This window comes from Rhinolophus hipposideros (genome assembly GCF_964194185.1).
Source record: "Rhinolophus hipposideros genome assembly, chromosome: 11".
Lineage (NCBI taxonomy): Eukaryota > Metazoa > Chordata > Mammalia > Chiroptera > Rhinolophidae > Rhinolophus > Rhinolophus hipposideros.
Window position 1 is genome coordinate 52,129,487 of NC_138057.1, and position 9,805 is coordinate 52,139,291.

A 9,805-nucleotide genomic window follows, 5' to 3' on the forward strand; every position below is an offset into this window, starting at 1 on the left:
AAAGGCATTTGGAAGATATCTTTCTCGCTGTATGCTCTGCAATAATTTAAACAGTATTAAAATCTTTTGTCCCCTGAATATTTAATAATATTCATCTGTGAATCTATCTGGGCCTGTAACATCTTAAAGTGATAACTCTGACAATTTCTTAACTTCTTTTTAGGTGATTAGTGTTTTGGAGTTGTCTCTTTAATGGTTAATCGGGTAATTTATTTTTTTCTTAAAATATATTTTTTCCCTGAGATTCTCAAGTTTATTTCTGAGAGTGGAGCAAAAACATTCTTACAGATTTTCTGATTTTCTTGGCACCAGTGGTATGGGTCCTACTTGAGTTGGATGGTGCCTCTGAATTGGGGGCCCCCTGGGGGATGGAGATGAAGGTCAGTCTGAGCAGATAGAACCCTACTTCTTCCACCATCTCCCACCACCATTCTGCCCCCACCCCTGCCCTGCTTCCAACAGAGCAGATCCACTTTATCTTTGGAGTTTTGGCTTAAAGATTTCATTGGGGATTTGGTCATTAGAATAAAACCCCGAAAAATCACTGACCGAGAACTGTGAAGTTGAAATAATACATTTGTTTGAATAAGTGTAAAAATATGACAGTATTCCTGCCCCCCCCCAAAGAGTTTATCCATTCTAATCATGTTCATTTGGGGGATTTTAGGAATGGGTTCCTATATTGTATGGATAGCAATAATTTTCCAGAAAGACTGATGACCTAGGTCAATGAAAAATTTCCTCAGACTTGTCTCTTCTTGTTTCTTTCAGTGTAGCTTGTTCTTTTTGAAAGCATAGTCCAGGAGAAAGGTGACTGACTTTGAAAGGGAAGGAATGTGAAGTTTGGCAGGTGGGAGTGGAGGTAGCTGTTGTTTCTAGAGAAAACAATTTATGTGATTTTTAATTTAACAATTAAATTAGGTTCATGTAATTTGTAATATAAAAGGATGTGGCTGCCATTACTCAAGAGGGGAAAAAAGTGAGCAGAGGACAGCCTATCAAGGAGGTGGGCTTGTTCAGAGGCGTTTCTCCCTACCAGTTTGATCTTAGTTACTTGGGGAAATAGTTAGTTTAGCAATCTCCTTATTCTTCCGAAGGTAGTTTTAGAAACATCACATTCTTCCTATTGCTGAAATAAACTAGATAATGCTCTAGACACAGTCAGTACCTGCCAGTTGGATAATGTTGGGTGATTTTAGCTCAGGGGGAAGGACTGGGTCTGTTTAGGCTGGAGAGGAATAGACACAAGCGACCAGAAGAACTATCTTCGTATATCAGAAAGGAGATGAGGTGCATTTTATGTAGAGGGACAAAGCTGACTTAGAACTGGGAGGTAAAGTTATGGCAGGGTATATTTTAGCATAATTCAAGGAAGAATAATTGGGCTGAATAAAATGGCTAGAATCTGGAAGTATTGAATTCTTTGTTATTGGAGGTGTCCAAGCAGATGCTGAATGACTATGGTCAGGGATACTGGAGAGGAACTCTTGTGTCATGCAGATAGGGTTGAACGAGACCTCAGAAGCCTCTTCTACGGTAACAACGATACGCACGGTTCTGTAAGTAAGTGTGTGAAGTTTGCTTGAATGCCCGCTAGATGTCACTCTTGTGTGTTTGCGATAGCAAAATTGTTTCTTTACTGGTGCAAAGCAGAAATCAGGAACGTGACTAACACAAGAAAGTGAAATTTTATTAACAAAATGTACATCCTTATCTTATGTAATTCACTTTTAATAAATATAAGAAAACCTAAATATCACTTGAAGCAAAAATTTTCAAGATCTATTCTCAAAATTGGATTCACTTTCTAAATTCCGTTTTTAAACAAGTCTTCCAATAGTCTCAGAATTTAATATAACTTGGCATAAAACAGCTTCTGTCCAACCACTGCCATCTCTGAATCGCTCATCTGTCTTCCGTGTCTATTGTTCTAGACGGGAACTATGTGTTGTCTTTTCGACATGGCACATTGCACTGTGCAGCACTCCTACTACTGCTACTACGAATAGCTTGCATTTCTATTGTCCTTACCATTTAAAAACACTTATTTATAGTATCTTACCTAATGTAAAACCAAGTGGTTAGGTTTTAAAATGTGAAGAAATAGACTAAGAGAGCTTAAGTCACTTGCTCAGGGTCATAGGTAAGAAAATGCTTCTCAATTTTTATTGGGGTGATCTATGGAGGTTCAGGAAATGCTACAGACTTTGTATCTCTTGAACATTCACAGTGCACTTTAGCAGGTTAAGGGCTCTGAGAATTCCTGGAGCAAGAAACCTGTCAAACTTCAGCTCCCAAAGTCTTCAAACAGACGTAGCCATCTTCTCTTCCCTTCTCTCCTCTCCTCTCCTCTCCTCTCCTCTCCTCTCCTCTCCTCTCCTCTCCTCTCCTCTCCTCTCCTCTCCTTCCCTCCTCTTCCTACTCCTTTTCTCCTCCTCCTCTTTCTCTCTCTCTCTCTCCTCTCTTTCCCCCCTCTCTCCCCTCTCCTTCTCTCTCTCCCTCCCTCCTTCCCTCTCTTCCTCTTTCCCTCCCTCCCTTCCTGCCTCCCTTCCTTCCTGCCTCCCTTCCTTCCTTCCTTCCTTCCTTCCTTCCTTCTTTCCTTCCTTCCTTCTTTCCTTCCTACCTCCTTCCCTCCCTTCCTTCCCTCTCTTCCTCTTTCCCTCCCTCCCTTCCTGCCTCCCTTCCTTCCTGCCTGCCTCCCTTCCTTCCTTCCTTCCTTCCTTCCCTTCCTTCCTTCCTTCCTTCCTTCCTTCTTTCCTTCCTTCCTTCTTTCCTTCCTACCTCCTTCCCTCCCTTCCTTCTTTCCATCCTTTCATCTTTCCCTATCATCTTTTTTTTTTCTTTTCAGAATGTAAGTTATTAGCTAACAAAATACCAGCTTTTTCTATTGGGAGCCACTATACGTGATGAATATCATTTCAAACTATCCCCCTTCTTGAATGTAATTTACTAGCAGTGTTTCATAATATGCAATGCATTAAGAAAAAGTAACTTCAATTTTCTCATAGCTAAAAAGAAATTCATTTTATCAAAATAGATTCTTCTTATCCAAAACTCTCTATGTGGAGAACTTATGCTTGTTTCTTCTTAGCACTCTGGGCAAACTGAATTAAATAAACAAAAGCCCAAAATGAAAGTTTCCACTTCTTTTGTGTTCCTCAGACTCTCCTGGTGAGTTCAATAGAGGTGGCAAAGTTACTGTGAGAGCTGTCTCACTTCCCTGAGCTTAGACACAATACAGGATGGTTAACTTTCTCTAATGGTTCCTGTCGCCTTGATTTTGGCACGTGTTCAGAATGTCTTCATACATTTAATTAGGGTATTATTGTCTGGCATCTGTTGAAGCTGTCAGACATATGGCCAAAGTTCAGTATATACTCTCTGAAAAGTTAAACATTCCCTGAAAACAGACGTAGGGGTGACAGACCATTCCAGTTACCTTGACTTGGCTATTGAATGGAAGCTATAATGATTGAAAGTAATTTTTTCCACAGGGGTGAGAACAACAGAGGACCCCTCCTACATCACTGGTTGAAGTGTTTCTGAGCCACAAGTTTCCTCACAGCAGCCTTCGCGTCCTTGTTCCTCAGGCTATAGATGATGGGGTTGAGCATGAGGGTCACCACCCCACAGAACAGGAGGATGAGCTTCCCTGAAAGGTCCTGTTTGTCTGTCCCCATGGGGTCCTTAGGCTTGGGCTTCCCATACATGAAAAGTAAAGTCCCATAGAAGATGACCACGACCGTGAGGTGGGCAGAGCAGGTGGAGAAGGCCTTTTTCCTCCCCTCAGCTGAGGGGGTCCTCAGGATGGTAGCAATGATGAACACATAGGAGAAAGAGATGAACAGAACCGGGATGCCCAGGAAGACCACATTGGCCGCTGCCATACTGATCACATTGCTGGAGATGTCCGCACAGGCCAACTTCAGGACAGCCAGGATCTCACAGGTGAAGTGGTTGATGACGTTGTCCCCACAGAAGGGCAGCCTCATGGCCTGGGATGTCTGAACTACAGAGTTGGTGATGCCAGCTGCCCAGGAGCTGGCAGCCATGGGCACATAGGCAGACTTGCTCATGACCACAGGGCACCTAAGGGGATTGCAGATGGCCACATAGCGATCAAACGCCCTCATGCTCAGGAGCACACACTCTGTCCTTGCCATGGGAAAAGAGAAACATTTGTTTTCTCAGGCTGAGAAGGAGATGGTTTTCCTGGGGGTCAGGAAATTGTCAAGAACGAGGGGGACTGAGGAGGTTGTGTAGCAGATGTCCAGGAAGGAGAGGTTCCCCAAGAAGAAGTACATGGGCTTGTGCAGGTGGGAGTCGAGGATGGTCACCAGGATGAGGACCCCGTTGCCCAGCAGGATCACCAGGTACATCAGCAGGATGAGCACAGAGAAGGTTTTCTCCAGCTTCGGTTGGGCTGAGAGACCCTGGAGAATGAACCCCACCCTGGGGAGGTCTGATTGGCTTTTTCCATATGACCTCCCTTCTATCACCAACAAAGTACAAATGAGCACATCAGCCTTTCTTGAGAAGCGTGCCAGGCCTTTGGTTTACAGTCAAGTCCCTGCTACATAGTAAGAGAGCATATGTGTCTGTAAGAGAAAAATAACTGAAAGAGACGTAGAGGTGTCATTAAGTCTTAGAGCAGAGATGGTCGGAGCTGGAACAGAGCTTACAGAGATAGGACTTGAACACAGCAGAGCTCATCCGCTGTCAGGGAGGGCTTTTCCTCTGCATTATGATTTACACTTGGAAAATGCTATGAATTATTTCTCTTTAATGCAATTGTATAGACATTTTATTTAATTTGAGCTTTCTTAGAGAGGTAAATCCCCAAGCCGATTCAACTCTTAGAGCTAGCAAATTTTCAAGCCTCTTTAAATTTTGATTACATTTGGAAGGAATTTGTATAAAAGTGTTAATCCTCATTCAGACAGAAATAAGCCTCGGTAAAGGCTCAGTCATGACGAGGATTACTTCTTCAGTCTGCCTGCCATCAGACACGCAGACTTGACCATCGTCAGAACTGGAATCTGCCTCTTTTAGATGTGAATTGATAGCAATATATGGGGAGGTCCCCTTACGGGGAGGAACTTTACAAAGTCAATACAAGTGACTGAACCCCCTATGGAATGACAACTATGCAGCTTATTGACCAGTTAACTCAATTATTAATAACCACACTAACCACAATTATAAAATAGTAGGGTATATGGCATTAACTTCTAATTCATCTCATTAAGATATTGGTGAAATTCTTAGCCATGGGTGACTAAAGAATGTTTTTTTCTTTGTCCTTTTATGTTTATATTTTATTCTATGTAGTGTTCTGGCTCTCTGATCCCATTCTTGTGTTCCACACAAGTGGCTAGATTAAAGGAAGATCTGTATATGCCTTTGTGTAGAGGATTTCTAGTTTCTTACCTGCAATTGCTGAGACTCTAAATTCAGAATCCTCATTGATAATATTTCTATAACTCCTTCTTAATTGTGGTGGTGCTGGTGGTGCTGGGGGGTGTGTGTGTGTGTGTAGGAGTGGGTGGATGATGTAAGATGAGGGATTAATATTAATGAGCATCTACTCTGTGCCATAATTTTTGGAACACCCCATGGAAAAGTTACTGTTGTTCAAGTTTTGTAGATGAAGTAACCAAACCTCAGAGGAGCTGATGATTTTGCTATGTGGGATTGAATGGTAAAGCTGGGCTTGGATTGCAAGCCCCCATTTGGACTTCTTTCCATTAAATAACTGCCTTTTGTGGTGCACAAATTCTTAAAAGATTTTGTCTCTCCATATCAGCTCTATGTGTGTGTATTCTCTGATCTGTCTCATTGTCTGTCCAGCACACGCTGACTTCACTCATTTATGTCAGATGTGTTGTCAGGCACTGTAGCTCCTGCCCTCAATTGAACTCAAGGTTTCTCAACCTTGGCCCTGTTAACGTTTCGGGCTGCAGAATTCTTTGTTGTGTGGGGCTGTCCTGTGCATTGAAGGATAGTTAGCAGTATCCCTCGTCTTTGCCCACCAGCTGCCACGAGCACCTTCTCCCCGAGTTGTAACAAACAAAAATGTCTCCAGACACTGCTAAATGTTTCCACGAAGAGAAGGGGGGTGCAAAATTGTGCCCAGCAGATAACCATTGACCTACCCAGAAGAGGTCTCCCCAATATGCAGTCAGGGGTTCATTGTATCACCTTCATATACTGTGTCCCTCAATACAGCACATGAGGGTGTTGCTGTCTGCTCAGCGCAGGCCTACTCTGGGTGCTCCCCCATGAACTTCTGCCCCAGCTTATCTCACATTCCTCCCAGGGGCTTTCCCAGCTTCTCCAGAAAATGAAAAGAAAACATGACAGTCAACATCACAAACAAGACTCAAAAGTGACTGTTAGAGAAGCCATCCTGTCTACTCCCATCAGACAAATCCGTGTACATAAAAGCTTCTTCCCGTGAACAGTGTGGTACATGAGTCTGTGCATGGGATTTGACCCACGTGAGAGGTGTATCCATGGAAGTCTTACTGCCTGCCATGTAAAAGTTGCTGAATAAAAAAGTTGGTTCAGTTAGGATGAACTGAACAGCCAGGAGGAAGGTGCAGAGTCCAGGCCTGTGAGACATACCCCAGCCTGTGACATGTCTATTCTGTGTAAGTTGAACAAGTCCCTTCTCCTCCCTAGGCCTCAGTGTCCCCACATGCATCACAAGAAGGCTGAATCAGGTGCTTCCCAGGGCATCCCAACTCTGTCATGGACTGCAGTCCTTGGTGAAGGTGGCAGCCCACTCGTTTGGGGGTGTGTGTGTGTGTTGGGGAGATCTGAATTCTTGGTTTCCTTTCAAGGAATGGTCAGCAGGAAAGAGGTTGTGTTTCTGGAGAGGACTCAACATGGGAGAAAAGAAAGAGCCAGGGAAAGCAAAAGGAGGAAGGGACGTCAGGTACGTCTCCTTGGCTTGTCACAAGGGCCAGGCCTTGCTTGTGGTCTCATCCCTACCTTCTAGAGCCAGCAGGCAGCTGATAAATGGAACACAGTGTTGTCAAAAGAGCCCCATACACTCTAAAACAGCCTTTCTGGAGAGCAGCTTACCTAGAAAAAGGAAAACCCAAAAAACCTGCATAATCATTGCCTCAGAAGTTCCCCCTCTGGGAAAAAATTCTAAAGAATCAAGGAGAGTGGAGGGCCAATAACTCTTTGTGAAGGCATTCATCACAGCAATATTTGTGGGTGAAAATAGGAAACAAAATAACTGTCTAATAAATGCCTAAATAAATGATGCCATTTCATATAATGGGATATTAGGCAGACATTATGTTTATAATTGTTACACTATATTAGTATACAACTATGATAAATGAAAAAGAATACAAAACTGCACACACAGTTATGATCTCAGTTAGGTAAATGATATACTGTATGTGGATAAAAGTGACTGGAAGATAGAGCAAAACCAATACGGGAGGGATTCTTCTCTGTACTTCTTTAGTAGTATCAAACTTTCTCATACAATGGGCACAAATTACTTTGTATTCAGGGGGGGAAAGCTTAACCTTTATGGAAGGAAAGTCAGAAAAACTTCCACAGACTAGGAATTAGACGGACAGGGCTTGAGTCTGCTCACCCCCTGACTCTGACCCTGAGGAAGGCCCAGAGCGTTATGAGAACGCTCTGCAGGATGGGGTGGAAATCCTGCCTAGGCTCTGGAATGTGTGTTTCGTGAGAGGATGGAGCAGCAAGGCCAGGGCTGGGCCCTTAGTCGATGGCAAGCCCTGGAGAATAGGACAGGCAGCCTGGAGCTCACTGTCAGCTGCTCCAGCACCAGCTGCAGGAAGGTTTCTTGGAGCACAGGAGGGGTAAGGAAGAAAGCCCATCTTCAGGAATTGCTCTGCAGAAGGCATGGCCACAGCCCAGCTCTCCCCACCCACCCATTCTGCTTGTGGCCACTTCTCTGAGACCCCTGATCCCAGACATGATTCTCAACACCTCCCTGAGCCCCAAGACAGATTCTGGATGCCAGAAGAAGGCCCGGACACTCCCCTGCCTGACTTCTTTTTACTTTGGGGACCCTCTTCTTTTTCCTCCTAAATCCTTATGGGAACAGCTTCTTGTAGGCCTTTCTCTCATGTCCCTCCTTCGGGCTGTGTCAGCTGAGCCCTGGGTGTCTCAGCTACAGACTCTTCTTGTAGGGAACCTGTCATCATGGTCTGAGGCCCAGAAGTCCCAAGGGTACATATTTTTCCCCAGCAGTGAAGGGAGTACTCAAGCAGCAGTGACGGATGCCAACAGAGACTCTGCTAATCCCAGAAGCAATTTAATGTCTGGAATGTCAAGTGTGCACAGGATGCAGGCCCTCAGTCTATCTGGCGGCTCCAGGGACCACATTGCTTCATCCCAATGAGAGGCAGTGACTGGGACTTGGGCGAATGGAAGGGAGGAGGAGCGCACAACAGATGTCGGTTTCCTCCTGAGCTTTCCTTGGGGTCTCAGAGAAGCCAGTGCTCACTTCAGGGACAGAACAATTGTCCTAAGTTGAAGTCCTAGATTTCCAGAGTTGGGAGGCAGGACAGATGTCTACGACAGTAGCAGAATTAGCTGCGTTCACTGAGCTGCCCCCATGTGCCAGTCACTGCAGCAAACACTTTCACAAGTTCAATGAAATCCCGCAATGCATATGTATTGAGTATCTACTGAGTGATTGTATTATTTTCTCTTTATTTTTGTATTTGAGGTAACTTAAGCAATTTACCAAGACTTAAGCAATTTACCAAAAACCACTTGTTTCGTGAATGGCAGAGCTGGGATTTCAGTCTCAACACATCTGATTCTCTTTGTCATCATCATCACTATTATAATCATCATCATCATTAGTAGTAGGTATTACGCTTGGATCAAAATTTGAAAGGTATAGATGAGTATATAATAAAAATTAAGTCTCTATCTCCAGTCACTCAGTAATTCTCCCTGGAGGCAAACAATGTTAGCAATTTCTTGTCTGCTATTTTTTCCCCCCAGAGATGTTCTATGCGCATACTAGTAAGTATTTTGGAGACAAATTTAACACAAATACGCGCTGTTTTAATATCTTGCCTTTGTCACTTAATGTACCTTAGAAAGTTTTTCTGGAAAAAAATATAGTGCTCCCTCATTCTTTTAAATGGCTGCATATACATATTCCATTGTAAGGATGTACCATCATTTAATTAACTGATCTAATATTGATGGGCATTTACATTTTACAATCCTATGCTATTACAATCAATGCCACAACAAATATCCTTGCATATTTATAATTTAGCACATGCGGTAAAATGTATGTGTTTTATGTACACTTGTAATTTTGATGGGCACTGCTAAATTTACACATTCCTGTTATTACTGTTTGAGAAGGTCTATTTTCCCACACTCTGCCAACACAGTATGTTGGTCCTGAGACTTTTTGGTCTTCACCAATCTGATAGGCAAAAAGTGACATTGCATTGTTGTATTTAAAACTTGATATTTAAAGTCATTTAAAATGTAAAATATAGTATGCATACATGTAAACACGTATGAAAGTATGTAAAACACATATTAATATTTTTAATTTAAAAAAAAATACAGTAATTATCACCCAATTTAAGAAACAGAACAATACAAGTATGTTTGAAGCTTCCTGGGTGTTCGTTCCCACTTCTAGTCCCCTGTCTCTCCTCCCAGAGATTATCGCACTCCTGATTTAAGTTATAATTATTTCCTTGCTTTTCTTGAATTTTATCACCTATGAAACATTTTTGCATCCTTAAACAGTATAGTTTAGGTTTCCCTC

The 9,805-nt window shown here is 43.0% G+C and overlaps 1 pseudogene across 1 annotated transcript; it reads right to left on the minus strand.

Moving 5' to 3' along the window:
* Nucleotides 1-3,524: 3,524 nt before the first annotated feature.
* On the minus strand, nt 3,525-4,480 carry LOC308505383 (olfactory receptor 13C7-like; annotated as a pseudogene). The gene has a single exon. The product of its transcript is annotated as an olfactory receptor 13C7-like (transcript).
* Nucleotides 4,481-9,805: the final 5,325 nt, after the last annotated feature.